Below are 18,362 nucleotides of genomic sequence, written 5' to 3' on the forward strand. Positions count from 1 at the left end.
TTAATTAAAAAAAAAAAAAAAAAAAAGAAGGGGCGCGCACCATGATGTCATGTGACAGGATTGGTGGATGTGGTGATAGGCACTGGGGACCGCCTACAATGGCGGCGTGCGTTCCATAGGAATTCCGGCATGTTACACATATTCGGTGAAACGTCACCCGGAAGGTGCGCGCCTCATGATATGGCATCATGATGATTGGTCTAAGTGGTGACACGCACGCGGGACCGCCTACAATGGCGGCATGCGTTCCACAGAAAACCGAATATGCTGTATAATTCTGGTGAGTTATATATTGTTTCAATATGTACCCAATCCAATAGACTAATGTATGATAGTCCTATAAACTGGGGAGAATGTGGGAGTTGTGCATTTGTATTTACAGCTATGATATACATATAGGTGTTGGTTAATTTCCTATCCCCACAGGTGGGGTTGATTAATGTAATTAAGACCACATAAAAACGAGCAGCATGCAGCATGAGATCAGTTGCTCTTTCTGTGAGATCCAGGACGCCATGATTAAGGGCCTTGTTAGGTCCGAATCGTCGGCATACTTGTTGTGCATTATGGAATAATAAAAAGAAACATTGCCTTACAGCTGCTTGGTGAGTGCCCTGATTCTAAGTGACTTTATATATATATATATATATATATATATATATATATATATATATATATATATTTAAACTAGTAGATGCGGCGACACTCACAGGGCCTTTAAAGTGAATAAAAATCAGACCACTCTGGGGTTCAAGTACAACGTTTTGGTCGGTTAGACCTTTATCAAGAACTTAATGCATACACGAATATCAATGTCCAAGACACCACATATATACTGCCCAAGTGATTAAGGTTAACTTACCCCCTGTCCACATGCTCGGCTCGCCTGCCCGTTCTCGCGCACGTTGGATGACGTCAGCCCCCGCCGGTGCATCACGTCTGTGTGCATCGGCTTCAGCCGCAGGTGTGACACCGCCCACTGGGGGGCGCGTTCAGCATTTGATTGCTCTGCGCGCGCCAGCCTCCCCAGCGTGCGTCCATACTTAGCGCCGGTACTTTGGCAGTGTCTCTGCCGTTGCTGTGGAAACCCGGGGGAAGCATAACTACAGAGATAAAGGAAAAAACAGTGATTGTATATACATGTGAATATTTACAATAGTGGACCAGATTTCTAATCTGGTCGATGTACTACATGTAATAAAGACTTACAAGACATGTTAAAAACTGCTGTTCACGGGAAGGAAAGTCGGGAGACTGTAGAGGAAAATGTTTGAGAGAGCATGATTGTGTATGTTGGCTGTGTCGCAAGGAGTGTGGGGCTTGACTAAATATATATCAATGATCGTGGCCCTTCTAACATCAAAGGGTTTCTCTGCTGCTCCCAGGAGTCACTTTTGGGGCACTAAGGTCCCTTTTGATCAAGCTATATTGCTTGTGGGCTCCTGCTGTGAGCATGTTGACATACACTGTGTCGACTTTAATATGATGGGTGTGGAGCTGTCCAGGTCTCTAATAGTCCGGACTAGACCACATGGATGAAAGGTTGGATATGTTTACCTAGGTGTTTCTAATTATGTGTAGGAAATTGTGAGTGGTAATTGATCAAAGAGCCTACCCCAATCACTCGATTTGCTGGGGGTAGACTTGTGTTGACATGGACACAAAGTGTGTGTCAGATTTACAAAACCTTCCTGTTTAGGATGTTGGTGATGGCTTAAGGTCTATTAGGTGTTGGTGCTGGTGCTCCCTACTGGGAGGTAATGGAAAATAAGGTTGAAGAAGAGAAGAGACTGAAAGTGAGCAGAGATGGAAGTGAAAAGACATGAAAGAAAATGGAAAAAAAGACGAAGAAAAAGACAAGAGAGAATGAGAACCCAGGCATGGGGTTAAAAATCATTTAAAGGGATATACACAGTGAAAAAAAAAAAGAGAAAAAACAAATTGCAAAAGTGAAACAAAAAGTGCTGAACCGGATGGGAAAGGCTGGGACAAGTGAAAATTTCTGTCCAGGGGTAAGAGTCCAGGCTTGATGAGGCCAGATTTTTGGTGAATCTTCATGCTGTGACACACAATCTAACTGTATTCAAAAGTGGCTTTATAGGAAACATAGTAATGAAGCCGATGCACACGGACGGGCTGACGTCATCCAACCTGTGCGAGAATGGGCGGGTGAGCCGTGCATGTGGACAGGGGTTAAGTTAACATTAATCACTTGGGCAGTATATATGTGGTGTCTTGGACACTGATATTCGTGTATGCATTAAGTTCTTGATAAAGGTCTAACCGACCGAAACGTTGGACTTGAACCCCAGAGTGGTCTGATTTTTATTCACTTTAAAGGCCCTGTGAGTGCCGCCACATCTACTCGTTCTACTATTTAAGATTGCCATTGCATCCTGGAAGGAACCTGGGCAGGTATCCATTCAAAGAGTGCCTGGCTTTCCCCCAGTGTGTATATATGTATGTGTGTGTGTGTGTGTGTGTGTGTGTGTGTGTGTGTGTGTGTGTGTGTGTGTATATATATATATATATATATATATATATATATATATTGCAGGGGCTCTGCACTCACTAAATTAACTAATATTAATAAACAGTGGAGATGCAGGGATAAATACATGAACTAAGTTAAATCTCCACTTTCTGCAATTTCTATTTAAACAATGTGGTAACAAGCCATAGTGCACCCCAAAATTAGGAAAGTGATTAGTGTATATTGTGTACAAGATTCAATTTTTTTAATCAGTCTCATTGTGGTCACATTCTCTCATGCACCCAGTTTTAACTTATTTTTTTATAGCTTATGTTAACTATTTCCATAGATTTGCGACAGATGTGTTGGTAATTGCTTCACCTTTAAAAGCATAGTCTGCTGTGAGCATTAGACCAGATTGCATGCCTGAATTCGTACATTAATGTGATAGTTATGTTTATGGTAATAATTTTGAGCAATAGTGTTAGGACCTGCAGAAAAGTGGGGTACCGTGAAGGGGGCTGCAGGCTTAAATGCATTGATCAATACATGAACTAAATCTCCACAATTTATTAATATTAGTTAATTTAGTGAGTGCAGAGCCCCTACAATTTCTATTTAAACAATGTGGTCACATGCCATAGGGCACCCCAAAAGTAGGAAAGGTGAGAGCCGATGATTAGTGTATATTGAATTAGATATACAGTACAGTTGCAGCCTCTACAGTTACAGCCTCTTGTGGACCTTAGGTAAGGTATACATGATTGGACAAATTGGGCAATCCACTGTAAGAAAATTAGCTATCCCAGTGTGTATCCAACCTGATGTTACTGCCTGGTTGATAAGGATATCCACTTTATTTTTAATCAGATACATCGGATTTTTTGAGACACATTCATAAACAGATGTATCCCTTAATTGCTCACAAATGTCCTGATGGTAGTCAGAGTAATTCATCACGACAACAGCTCCCCCCTTATCAGCAGGGCGTACTACTATCTGCTTGTTGTTTTTCAATGTTTTTACCGCTTCCCGCTGAGTAGGGGTGAGGTTGTCATACATGTTTTTATTTTTATCCTCTTTCAAGTCTACATCAATCATTCGATGAAATACTTTGATGTTTGGGTTGGTTGTGGGTGGGTCATAGGTATTGGTTTTTTTTAGGACTTGATTTAGTATCTCACTGGACACTTCTTCCGTGTCACAGAAGTGGTCCTTTAATCGTAATTTACGCCCCAACTTGTATTGATCTATTACTGTATTTTTCTTTCTTTTTTTGTGCTTTTGATGTTCTTTGATGGAATTCTCTTTGTTGGCTATGTAACACTTATCTACAGTAGTGGCATAATAAGCTTGGGTAGCCATGGTCGCATACCACATCAAACTCTCGGTCTTTATGAAAGATAGGGACTAGGGTTGAGACTATTGGATGTAGTACCTAGGTTATGACTTAGCTTCTTTTTTTTTTTTTTTTTTTTTAAATTTATTTTTTATTGTGTAATGCATTGCAAAACAAATATCTCAAAGACATTGCATAGCTTACAAAGTGATTTTACAAATTTTTCAATTGAGCTGTATACATTTCCTTAATCATGTGGTTTAACAATATTCAAAATTTCGTCTGTACGCTACTCCATTAAAAAGGCAATATATAAGTACCCAATAAGTCTCCTGTGGTTTGTTATTTATTATTTATTTGTATGCATGGAGGTTTCTTCCCCATCAAGCCACTTAGGTGAGAGTAAAAGCGTGGTAACCCCTCTCTCCCAACCAAGGTCAATTCAAAGAAAATTATGGTTGAGTAACCGGGAGTCAGGTCCAGCGGAGGGTCTCCCCCCCAAGAGGCCCCTCCCCCCTGAACGTAAAGTCGAGGGGTCCCAAGTCGGGGCCAGTCCTCGACCAACAATACAATCGGAGAAGCGTACAGAAGATTCTAACACTGTAAATAACATTGCAATGCAAAACATATTTTTAGAAGTTAACATTGGGTGAGGAACCGAACCGTGTTCCTCTTGAACTTTCGGAGGATTCCCCATTAGAATTTGGGGAATGCTCCAGAGAATAAACACAATAGTATACATATCAAACATTCAAATCATTGTGGGCATAGTGTGCCACCTATTGAAATTTTAAAGTAAACAATAAAACACTCATTTCTGACACTGTGGTCTTGGCCCATTAGACCTGATATGTGTTAATTTATAACATAACTAATGTTGAATGTGGGCCTTCTATATTTAAAGGCGGCATATAGTCGTCAGATATCATTAGAGTCCTCATTAGCACGGGCAGGAGAGGGCTGTCTAGCCGCTGCAAAGTGTAGTTTAGCTTGAGCGGGATCTGAGAATATGATTGGGCGGCCATTTTCAATCACTCTGAGTTTTGCCGGGTATAAAAGGGCAAATCTGATGTTCTTAGACACCAGCATTTTGCAGACGTCTGAAAAGGCTCTGCGTTTTTGTGATACCAAGACTGAGAAGTCTTGGAAGATCAAAACTCTCTGCCCTTCTATTTTGAGGTCTGGTTTAGCTCGATATGCCTGTAATACTCTTTCTTTTTCTCTGAAGTCTAAGAACTTCGCTATGACAGGTCTGGGGCGTTCGTCTCCTCCCCTACGCCCCATCCCTATTCTGTGGGCTCTCTCTATCTGTATGGGTGATTCCTCTACATTTAGGCCTAGGGTTCTTGGGAGCAACACGCTGACATAATCAGAGAGTTGGGAGTCTGATACTGACTCTGGTACCCCTATAAATCGCAGATTGCATCTTCTATTGCGATTTTCGAGATCGTCAAGCTTCTCCGACATGTTTTGGATCAGTGCCGATTTGGCATCTAGTTCCTGTCTTAGCTCATGCACTGAGTCTTCGTTGTCGCTCGTGCGTTGTTCAAGATTCACAATTCTAGCCGTGTTGTTATCAATTTTAGCTAGCGATGCATCAAGCCGTGCATGCAGATCTTCGAATCTTTTATCTATTAAGGGCATCAGCATATTGATAACCTCCCTGGCATTCTCCGCAGGGGATGGTACACCCACGTGAATCGGGCTAGAGCTCTCCTCACGTCTCTGAGAGTTGACGGGTGATGGGGGCTGTTGGGAGGGACCCGCTTTTTGGGCTGTTTGTCGTTTGGGCATGTTTGGTGTATTATTTTTACCCAGGAATCTGTCCATACCAGACATTCGCTGGACCAGAGAAAAAGATGTATCTTAGAGTCAGGATGGTGTGTGCACACTTTTACCCACTACTTACATATTGGTGTTTACATTAGATATATATGACTTGAAGATTTGTCAAGTTTGTCTTGTTCACTTAGTGAACCAATCTGGCTCACCGGACCACCCTGTCGTCAGTGTATTCAGTAAACACAGAACAAAATGCAATACACAGCGAAGATAGTACCGTACAGGGTAGGAGTGGAAGTACCTTATCTGGAGCTGAGCTAAGAAACGTAGCCAGTCATTCGTTCAGTAACGGCAGATCTTACTGTATAAATAAGGTAAGAATTAAAGTGAAATAAGGCAATACAAGTTTACGCTCAATCACAGGTATTAAAGTTAGGAGGTAGTGACTACTTGAGTCCCGAATGCAAGCTGAATTTTCTGCTAGGTCAAAACTACTGGAGGTATTAAGGCGCTAAGTCTTTAGAAGGTAAAGCGTGGATGGGGTATCCTCCTCAGCGTTCACTAGGCGATATTGCCTCTGGATCCTTGCCTGAAAAATGTAGTCCAGCTGACCAGGATTAGTCTTATAGTATTATTAAACAAATCGTAAGTTTTGGATATAGTCTTTCAAACAAAGTCTGTGATGTTTATTCCTTGGATGAAATATAAATGGGAGATGAAATTTGTGAGTTTGGTCCACAGGTGGCGCCAAAGCCTTGTGTATGGAGAATGTCCACTCACAAGTTCCTTATGAAATCAAGGGGAAACCACTATAGTAGAAAACTGCAAGGTGATTTGTCACAGTGATCCCCCTTGTATTTGAGCTAGTCTTATAGCTGATGTTATATATATAAATGGACTAGGGGGTGAGGAGTTATTTTACCCTGTCCCTTTTCTATGAGTTTTGTGCCAGTGTTTGCTGACCAGGGCCTCCACCAGAGCTTGGTGGTATTCCAGGGGGTTCAAGTCACTAGGTAGCAGTGTCCAATATGGTTATTGGGGTCAGCGTTTGGGCCTCTATATAGGTGTGCTTATTTTTGCTGGTTATTTAGGGGGGTTAGCCCCGATTTAGCCACCCCACAGCCCTTTGTCACTGAGTGGTGGCTGTTAGCGTTAAGCGGTAATAGCAGGCTGTATAAGCAGGCTTCCCCCTTTTTCTGGCTCTCTCCCACGTGGGCCGGGACCAGTGTAACTCACCACCTCCTGGTGCCCGGTGACAGTGTTCCCCCTGCGGCTTGGGTCCCCCGCGTTTGAGCTTACTGTTCTGGCGTGGTAATCTGCGTGGCGGGTGTCAGCGTCGGGCGGCAGTGGAAGCTCTTTTTTTTTTTTTTCTTGCTGGCTCTCCCCCGCGCGTGACGGGACGAGGGTGACTCACCGTCTCCTGGTGCTCAGGACGAGACTCCTCTCCACGGTCCGGGTCCCCCGCAAGCAGCTCTGTCGGGTCCAGTCGGCGATTCTCCTCTCCGCCGGCTGGATGATGGTCTGCGCGTCACTGCGCCCGCGTCGTCGAGGCTCCCTCTGAGGATAGGGTGGTCGGGGCTCCGGCCGGCAGCTTCCCCAGTCTTGCTTCTGTGTCTGGGCGTCCTTCCTCCTCACCGCGTCGTCGGATTACAGGTCCCGGCTTCTATCCCTGCCGTCTCCCGCAGGTAAGAGAGCGGGGCGGCGTTTCGCGCCTGGATGCTGTCAGGCGGTCATGTAGGCCTCATTATGCTGGAGGCCCGACTCCGGGGGCATAGAAGGCTCGCTGCTCTGTCTTTCACGGCTGGATTTGCTCCACATGCAATGGGGAGCAGGTGTATCAGGCTCCCTTTGTGGACATTTGCCGATTTCTGTGCGGATGGCCGTGGATTGTGGCAGTGCAGCGGGGAGCAAAGTTAAAATGCGGCCATACTGGATGGCCCGCCCACCGGAAGTGTCATGACTTAGCTTTTTTTAAATGTTATGTGTATTATTGTTGTTTGTCTAGAAACTGAAATCCTGCTGTATGCTGCCAACTAATTACACTCACCTAAAATAGCACATCAAACACTGGCCCCTGAGTAATTCTAGTTAAAAAATTAAAAAATTTAATGAATGATATGCACCCTCCTATGATGTAGGGCACCATGCTAGGACACCCGAATATGTAGATAGTAAATAGTGGAAAGACCACGGATGTTGGTCCCCTGTTATGGGATTCAATGCACATGAATGGCATTGTTCCCATGGATACAACAAACAGCGGCGCGTCACTGGAGGTGAACGAGCGCTGTGATAGTCTATAGTGATGACGCGCCTAACAACGGGTGCGCGTTACTTAGTAACACACAGTGGCGTGGCCTGTAGGAGCAGGCGCACGCTATAAGGGAGACACGTGGTGACGCGTCACTAAGAAGGGGCGGGCACCATGATGTCATGTGACAGGATTGGTGGATGTGGTGATAGGCACTGGGGACCGCCTACAATGGTGGCGTGCGTTCCATAGGAATTCCGGCATGTTACACATATTCGGTGAAACGTCACCCGGAAGGGGCGCGCCTCATGATATGGCATCATGATGATTGGTCTAAGTGGTGACACGCACGCGGGACCGCCTACAATGGCGGCATGCGTTCCACAGAAAACCGAATATGCTGTATAATTCTGGTGAGTTATATATTTTTTTAATATGTACCCAATCCAATAGACTAATGTATGATAGTCAGATAGATATAGATATACAGTACAGTTGCATGGATTTGCTAGTAAAAATAAATAAAAAACACATTAAAAAAAGTCATATGATATCTTTTTGTAATCTACCTGGTCATGGGATGCTGATTTTCTTTGCTCAGTACACACTACAAAACCAGCAGTGACTGTCAGCAGATACAGTACATACAAAGTAACTATTTCTGTCTGCATATATTTTGTTTTTTTATCTCAACATAAAATATCAGTAAATAACATTTCTTGTAATGTAAATGTTATGGGACTTGCAATACAATGTATGTTTTAATTACTATTGATATTATAAATATATTTAGATTACCACATAACAGGCAGAGAAAAATGCAAACAACAAAGATTAGTGCGGATCATCCATTCTCGCTTATAAATCTCACTGCCACCACCAGGCTCCTAGACCATGGGTCCTCAAACTGCGGCCCTCCAGATGTTGTGAAACTGCAAATCCCAGCATGCCTTGCCACTGTTTTGCTATAAGGGAGTGTTAAAACTGTGGCAAGGCATGCTGGGATTTATAGTTTCACAACATCTGGAGGGCCGCAGTTTGACGACCCATTTCCTAGACTGAAACATGAAATTGCTCATTCTACACAGGCTTCTTCCACTGGCACCAGTAATTGCACCCTTCCATGTATTATGTGGACAAGATGCTGCAACATTTACTAGGTAGTAATAGCTATTCCCACTAGTCTTTACCTATGTACCAGTCTGTGCGGAGTAACTGGAAAAGAGTTTCAGCTTGGAGACACCATGCTCAATCCACAATAGCTGGAGTGTCACGTCTGGAATGGTTTGTGAATATGGACTAGGTTGAACTGCTGGGTTTTTGCTTGAGATCATAGGACAGAACTGGGCAGGTTTAATATAGGGTTTGCTCATTTACAGATGTGGCAGTATGGCAAATCAGGAACACCTGGACAGATGCTGTATTGAGTGAGTAGAGATGGTGATGTGGGACCAGCTGTATAGGAGACTGAAGCAAGGAGATCTTGGAGTACCGATGCAATGAGATAGCTGTCAGAAGATGCTGGAATGGAGTTTGCAGAAAAAGGGATTTTTGTAAGAACTTACCGTTCAAATCCCTTTCTCTGATATGGTCCTGGTGACACAGCTCAACATTGGGATGTAGGAGGGTCCGTAGGAGCCAGGCACCTATCCTAAAGCTTTTAGAGGGTAGGCTCCTCCCTCTGCATCCCAGACTCTTCAGTTCAATCTTGCAAAGCCACTGGAATACATTAACTCAGTACAAACACCTGCACATATTATATGCACAATTTCAAAAAATAACTTTTCAACCATATATAACATGAAACATCATGAACACTGGCATACTTACTGAGCGTAAGGGAGGGATCACTGTGTCACCAGGACCATATCAGAGAAAGGGATTCGAACGGTAAGTTCTTACAAAAATCCCTTTTTTTCTTTCAATGGTCCTGGTGACACAGCTCAACATTGGGACGTTCAAGAGCCGGTCCTTTGGGAGGGTACGCTCGGCTCTGCAGCTCTCATCACTGCTCGCCCGAATGATGCATCCTCCGACACGAACTCATGGAACCTATAGAATTTGGCAAAAGTGTGAACAGATGACCAAGTGGCTGCCCTGCAAACCTGCTCAGCTGTAGCCCCATGCCAAACCGCGCAAGAGGTGGCGACCGACCTGGTGGTATGCGGGTTGATCCTTGCCGGAACAGGCCTACCATCCTTAGTATATGCAAAGGCAATGACAGAACGCAACCACCTAGCAATCGTCTGCTTAGAAGCAGGCCAACCAATCTTGTGCACATCATACAAGACTAGCAACAACATCCAAATTCCGCAATTTTTCCCTTTTTCTTGAACCTTCTGGGGGTTGAAACACAGGTAGAACTATCTCCTGGTTCAAATGAAAAGCAGAAACTACTTTTGGGAAAAATTGAGGAACTGTTCGAAGAACAGCCCTGTCATCATGAAAAATAAGGAAGGGAGACTTGCATGACAATGCTCCCAACTCCGAAACCCTCTTTGCAGAGGCAACGGCCAATAAAAAAACTAACTTCCATGTAAGGAACTTAAGGTCAGCTGACCTTAAAGGCTCAAAGGGCGCCCTTTGGAGACACTCCAGTACCAGTGATAAGTCCCAGGGAGCCACTGGTTGCTTATAGTGAGGCTTCAATCTGGAAACCCCTTGCAGGAAAGTCTGCACCTACGGTAGAATCGCTATCCTCTTCTGGAAATAGATTGACAGAGCTGAGATCTGTACCTTGAGTGACTGAAGGCTTAGACCAGACGAGAAACCATCCTGCAAGAACTCAAGTCGAAATCGAGATGTATGCGATTTCTGCCTCTCACACCATCTAATATAGGTCTTCCAAACCCTATAATAGTTAGCCGAAGACACAGACTTCCTGGCCTTTACCATGGTATTTACCACAGCCTCTGAGAATCCCTTGCTTTTTAAGATGGTGGTCTCAATAGCCAAGCCGTCAAATTTAGCCAAGCTAAATCCAGGTGGAAGAACGGCCCTTGGCTTAACAGATCTGACCTGTGAGGTAGACGCCACGAGTCCACAGACAGTCTCTGAACACTCGAGTACCAGGACCTCCTTCGCCAATCTGGGGCTATTAGAATCACCGGAATTCCTTGGGACTGGATTCTTTTCAGAACCCTCGCCAGCATTGTAAATGGCGGGAAAACATAGTAGATTCCCCTCCCAGGGGATAGTCATTGCATCCACCGCTTCGGCCAAAGGATCTCTTGTCCTGGCATAAAACCTGGGTACTTGGTGATTGAACCTGGATGCCATAAGATCCACATCCGGAGTTCCCCACCTCACTGTAAGCTGGTGGAATATCTGTGGGTTCAGACTCCATTCCCCTTCGAGTAGCTCCCCCCTGCTCAGGAAATCAGCCTCAACATTTTTCACTCCGGGGATGAATATTGGCGATTAATGCTGGAATCTTCTGCTCCGCCCACAAGAAGATCCGGGAAACTTCCCACATGGCCAGTCTGCTTCGTGTGCCCCCCTGATGATTCAGGTATGCCACAGCCGTGGCATTGTCCGACTGAATCTGCAAGGGGAGACCCTGCAATCTTTCTCCTGCCAGGGATATCACTGTCCACACAGCCTGCAGTTCCAGGATGTTGATCGGTAAGGCTGACTCCTCCGTAGTCCACAAGCCCTAAAGCCGTAGGTCCAGAACAACTGCCCCCAGCCCCTGAGACTGGCGTCTGTAGTGGCCAGCCAGCCAGACCCAGGATTGTAGAGACTGACCCCACTGAAGGGAATCACCTCCATCCACCATTCCAGGGATGACCGGGTTTCTGGAGACAGTTCTATGTTCCCCGACCAGGACGTTAGAATGTTCCACTGAAATACCCGAGAGTGGAACCTGACAAACTGTAGCATCTCAAAAGTCGCCACCATTTTCCCCAGCAACTTGAGACACCTCCATACTGATGGACTCTGAGACCCCAGGATCTCCTGAACCAAGAGAGACATGTCCTTGGCTTTTGTCTCTGGCAGAAATACCCAATGTAAATGGGTATCCAGGACCACCCCCAGGAACTGGATTCTTTGTGACGGCACAAGCTGAGACTTTTGTAAATTTAAAAGCCAACTGTGAACCTGCAAATACCTGATGGCTTCCTCCAAGTGTTTCTGCAGGCCCTCCGCCGACTCTGCTTTGAACAGCAGGTCATCCAGATAAGGAATCACAATGATACCCCTCAGTCGGAGGGCAGCTGCCATCACCGACATGATTTCGTGAATACCCTTGGGGCTGTGGCCAGTCCAAAGGGCAACGCCTGGAATTGGAAATGCTGGTTTCCTATAGCAAACATCAGAAGGACCTGATGTTCCGGGTGGATAGGAACATGAAGATATGCGTCCTGGACATCCATGGACGCCAAAAATTCTCCCTGGTCCAGGCTTAGAAGCACAGACCGCAGAGATTCCATCTTGAAATGGTCTACCCACAGATGGAGGTTCAAAGACTTTAGATTTAAGATCGGTCTGAAGGAACCGTCTGGTTTGGGCACCAAAAACAGAGTGGAATAAAAGCCTTTCTTCCACTCCACTCGAGGGACCGGAATCACCACTCCTTTTTCTAAAAGGGATTGAGTCGCCTCCAAAAGAGCGGAACGGAGCCGAGACTCCTTTGGCAGTGGTGTGGGCAGAAATCTTCTCGGAGGAAGACCTTTGAAGGGAATCCTGTATCCCTGGGATTCAGTGTCCAACACCCAAGGATCCTGGTCCAACAACGCCCAAGCATCCCTGAACCATCGCAGATGTCCCCCCACCTTGACCTCAGCTGGGAGACTCCCCAGGTAGTCATGATGAGGGCTTCTCCTCGCCCTTGGTGCTCGGCTTCTTGTGGAAAGAACCGAATTTTGACTTTGGGGCCTTACCCTTAGAGGACTGGAACTTTCCCCTGAATGATTGTCCTCGAAAGGACGCACTCCCTCTGGGGGAGGGCCGAAAGGATGGCCGGAAAGCTAAAAACCTGGAGGCTTGTTTAGCTACAGGAGCCGGCAGGAAAAGTACTTTTGTCTCCCGTGGCCTGCTTAATGATCTCTTCAAGCTCAGAACCAAATAACAACTTTCCTTTTGAAAGCCAACACCTCTAAGGCCTTTTTTGATCCATTATCCGCCTCCCAGGCCTTAAGCCAAAGGACTCTCCTGGCATTGACGGACACCGTAGATACTCTGGAAGCCATCTTAAGTGCTTCCTCCTCAGCCTCAAGCACATACTCCGCAGCTGCTTTCAACTTCTCAGCTAGCAGTAATACACCTGGATCAGCATGCAAAATAGTACACAAGTCGCTGGCCCAAACAATCATGGTCTTAGAGACCCAGGCTGATGCTACAAGGGGCCGTAAAGTGAAACCCACCCCTTCAAATATTGCCTTGAGGTTACCCTCAAGCTTCTTGTCTACGGGGTCCTTAAAGGCTGCACCCCCCTGGACAGGTAGCACAGTGGCTTTAGAAAGCCGTGCCACAGAAGCATCCACAACCGGAACTTTCTCCCAGAGGTCTGCATGAGCCTCAGGCATGGGATATAGACTTAAATACCTCTTAGGCATCTGAAGCCTTTTTATCGGGCGTTTTCCAAGCCCCTTCCAAAAGATCCTGTAAACCTTCATCAGCAGGGAAGGTAACAGTTTCCTTACGCTGCCGTTTAAACAATCCTTTTGCAGGAGTATTGTCCTCAACAGACAAATTTAAAGCCTGTTTAACTGCAGCAATCAAATCCTTTACCCCTGGGGCCGAGGTATCCTCAGAATCATCATCCTGATCCCAGGGGATGTCTGTGCACTCTCCCTCCTCTCCAGATTCAACAGCAAGCAAAAGCACCGAATAAGACCTTTTAGGGGTCCCCACAGTATCACTATCAAATCTGTCCAGCAAATCATTAAATCTGCTGATCCCTTTTGCAGTATCCTGAATGACCTGTAATAATCCAGGATCTGCTTGGATCAAAGGCAAGGAGCCAGAGGACTGCTGAGAGGATGACCTAGGTCTAGGGGAAGATACCAACACATCACTCTGCCTGTCCAAAAATTGCACTAAGGCATTAACAGACCTGCCCCGGGCACTGGCCCACGCAGGCCCGATTGCTCTACCCTCTGGGGTTCACTGTCCATGGGTCTCACACCAGCGCAAGTAATACACAAACCCCCCTTGGCCATCTGTTCAGGGGCAAATTTTAGTGTACAAACACTACATGCGCACAATGCATTAAGGGCTCCCTCCCCCAAAGCCACAGACTGCTGCTCAGACATCATGTAAAAATCACAGTCACAGTGCAAAATGTACAGGCGTTATATACCAAGCCAATGCACAACAGTCACTTATCTGTCTGAAGCTTCTCCAAGGAATGGGGAGAACGATGCCCAGGAAATCCAAAACACTCTGCCAGGATCTGTAAGCCAGTTCAGCTCCGCTGCAAGCGTCCTCCGAATGGCGCAAAACAGTGTGAGGGAAGAGACCAAGTCCCTGCTGCTGCGGGGTCTGTGACTTCTGGCGCCAACCACCCCCAGACAGACGCTCCCATTGTACGATTTCCAAGTTCCAGTGTCTCCCCCTCTGCTGGGGACCACTTGGAAAGCGCCTGTAACACGCTGCTGTCCTCTCACATAGGAGCTCAGCGTGTAAGTGCCGCATAAAATGGTCGCCACCATCTTGGAGCGCCTGTCCCCCATGACCCCCACCTTGCGTGAAGCCGGCTTCAGTGCGCTCCGGAGCCCAGGCAGTTTCTCAATAGAAGCTGTAAGCGCCGCACAGGGAGACCAGACAGTGTCTCCCCTGTGCACAGTGAGCTGACAGGACGCGCTTCTGTCAGCTCCTGTTGCGCTGTCAGTGTGAGGATTCAATGAGAATCCTCACACTGTGCCTACCTAGCTAGTGTAAAAGTTAATAAAATAAAAAACACCTAACTCTCTCTAATCCTTCGGCTGCCCCTGCAGCCCTTTAGAATAGCACCCACTCCAGTGGGCACCTAACATGAACAGAAGAGCCTGGAATGCAGAGGGAGGAGCCTACCCTCTAAAAGCTTTAGGATAGGTGCCTGGCTCCTACGGACCCTCCAACATCACAATGTTGAGCTGTGTCACCAGGACCATTGAAAGAGAAACAGCAATTTGGGATTACTGGGATTTGCTGAATTACTGGGATTGGTTAACAATGGTGAAGAAGCAGGAACAGGTCTTCAGGATCACTGGGATTGGCTGTACCCAGGGGCGGATCCAAGATAAAATGACAGGGGGGGCACCATGATAAAAGAGGGTTTAGGTGGGGGAGGGCCAGTGTTAGTGGTGCCAGTGTACATGCTAAGAGAGCGGCAGAGAGAGGGTGGCAATGGGATTAAAAATAGGCCCTGGCATTTAAAGTGCACAGGCCCACCATGGCAACAAAAGTGAAGGATGTAGTTGTGCTCGCGCCGAAGGCGCGCTCTGAAAAAGGGGGTGTGGCCACTCAACAGGGGGCATGTCCTTGAGTGTAGTGTACAACACCATATACAACTTCTACACATTATGCAACAAAATACTAGACCCCATTATACTTGCCCCTTACACATGATGCCAAATGGAATGAGCCAAAATTCAAACAATGCCACATGGATTGTGTCAAAATTCACATAATGCCACACGGATTGAGCCAAAATTTACATAATAACACACGGATTGAGCCAAAATTCACATAATGCCAAATGGATTGAGCCAAAATTCACATAATGCCAAATGGATTGAGCCAAAATTCACATAATGAAACATGGATTGTGTCAAAATTCACATAATGCCACACGGATTGAGCCAAATTCATAAGATGCCATATGGATTGAGCCAAAATTCACATAATGCCACATGGATTGAGCCAAAATTCACATAATGCCACACGGATTGAGTCAAAATTCACATAATGCCACACGGATTGAGACAAAATTCACATAATGCCACATGGATTGAGCCAGAATTCACATAATGCCACATGGATTGTGCCAGAATTCACATAATGCCACACAGATTAAGACAAAATTCACAATATGCTTCATAAACAGGGACATTGTCCACCAAAGGCGCGCATTAAACATTTACACCATAATGTCCATTGCACGTTAAGTTACATGGCATGATGTCCATTATGTATTATGCCAAACACCATAATGCCTATTAAAGATTATGCTACATACAGTAAGTGCTGCTTATCTACATGTTCATTGCCAAGGATTCCATGCTCATTGCCAGAGGTTCCATGCTCGTTGCCATGTGGGATTACATGCTCATTGCCAACGGGGAATACATACTCGTGGTAAATGGGGGACAGCCGCCGCCAGGCAGAAGTGATAGCCACTGACAGTGGCAGAGCCTGGCTGTATTCCGAGCACTGCAGGTCCCAGCTATTTGAAATAATACCCATTTCACACCAGAAAATGCGTCTCCAGGTTGGCCCCTTTTACACCAGCCTAGTCCCTGCATTTTCTGGTGTGAGGGGGAGAGAAAACCACCCCTCCCCCCCTTTAACCAGTTATCTCATTTAACCGGCTATATCTTCGGAACTAACTGACCCATTTACATGAGACAAGTATCATATTGAAGAACTTTTGAGTGGGCTTTGAATGATTTTGGTCCAGTGAAACTGGAACGTTTGGTTCCAGAGTAATCTGCCCTCAAAGAACATGAACAGCCATGAAATTACATTTCAAAAATAAAAAAAATCGATTTACATGCTATATCTCTGGAACCGATTGACCGATATGGACCATCCTGGTATCATATTGAAGGCCCAGCGATTTGGAATTCAACCACAAGCTCCTGTGATGCCAGGGGGGGAACTGGCAGCCGTCGGAACCGGGTAGCGGTCGGAATTGACGGGTCCCATATTATCCTATGGGGAAAAAATGTTACAGCTTTGCCAGGCGATATCTCCGGTTCCCGGGGGGCTAGAGACATGGGGCTGGGCTCGTTGGAAAGCTCTGGTGCTCATCTACAAAATGAATGACAGGAGGGGCACGTGCCCAGGTGCCCCCCCCTGAATCCGCCACTGGCTGTACCAGAGAATTATGATATCCTGCAATGGTGAAGCAGGAGCAGCTCTTGTGGGTCACTGCAATAGATATGAGCCACACCGGGGTAGATGTATGAAGCAGTGATAATGGAGGATAAGGGAGTCAGTGGAGAAGTTGCACATTAGGAGCTGCTCTTTATAATTTTATAATATGAAAATTATAGATGTTACTTCAGTGTTGATTGGTTGCCATAGGCAAACTCTCATCTTGCTGATTTCTCCTCTCATCACTGCTTTATACATCTTATACTCCTTTCACATTGTTTTGCCGGATCGGCCCCGGGATCTAGATCCCAGGTCCAACACTTTCACATTAAACCCGGGTTGCCCATTATACAGAGTGTCACCCAGGTAGAATTGCCAGGTTGGTCGACCCAGATCTTTTACATATTTCCCAACATGACCCTCTCTAGTTGGCTCTATTCCATGACAGAATGCTCTAATCCAGCACTTCCCTCTTAATTTGTGAAGACTATCCCCCATGTTGAAATACCTCTCATCAATTGACCAGTTCAAAACAGGTGTTGTGCCAACCTAACACTAGCTAAGCCAGAGATAATCCTGGGAATGGATATCACAGCTTGAATTTACTCTGATGAATTTAGTTATAACACTTGATGTATGAAAGTCTTTATTCAACTTTATCTACAATGTAATTACAGTATGTACAAAATAAGAAGGAAGTCCAGGAATAGAACATTTTATCCCTACTGGAATGGGATATGTTGGGAGGATTGTTATAAGATGTGGTGCTTTGACACCGCACTTTGACCCGGGTTGACATGTCAGCAATTACCCAGGTTATTTTAGTGATGTGAAAGGGGTATATGTTTTATATTCGCAGGATAGAACAGGACCTCACAGCAGCTAAAGTCAACAGACAACAACACACTGGAAATTGCCTGTGCTGGATTTCAGAATATATACCCATGGGTAGGAGCTGATTGATAATGAGAATCACATGATTGTGAACTGGTTGTGTATTGGACTCTGGGCGTCAGCTGACCAGGACTGGACTGGACTTGGAGGGAAACTCTGGCATGGTGTAAACAGCGTGCAAAGAGTAATGGGTGGGATGGTTTTACAGCCAGGGGCATGTCCAATGATCACAGCACTCTCGTGCTATATATACCAAAGCTCTCTCCCTGCGGCCGATTAAAGCTTTAGGAGACAAAATAGGCGGCACTCCACGGGCTTGTCAAAAGAAATCAGATTGTATTTAAAGCATGGTAGTGAAACAACAAAGTTCCATTGGACAACGTTTCAAAACTCCTACGGTTTTTTCCTCCGGTCCACGTTAAAGCATAAACATAATTTAAAGATTTGTCAATCTTTAAAGTATGTTTATGCTTTAACGTGGACCAAGCCCATGGAGTGCCGCCTATTTTGTCTCCTAAAGCTTTAATCGGCCGCAGGGAGAGAGCTTTGGTGTATATTTATCAAGGAAGGCACCACGGCACATTTCCACAACGCAATAT

Source organism: Crinia signifera, chromosome 4 (assembly GCF_055691185.1).
Source record: "Crinia signifera chromosome 4, ASM5569118v1, whole genome shotgun sequence".
NCBI lineage: Eukaryota > Metazoa > Chordata > Amphibia > Anura > Myobatrachidae > Crinia > Crinia signifera.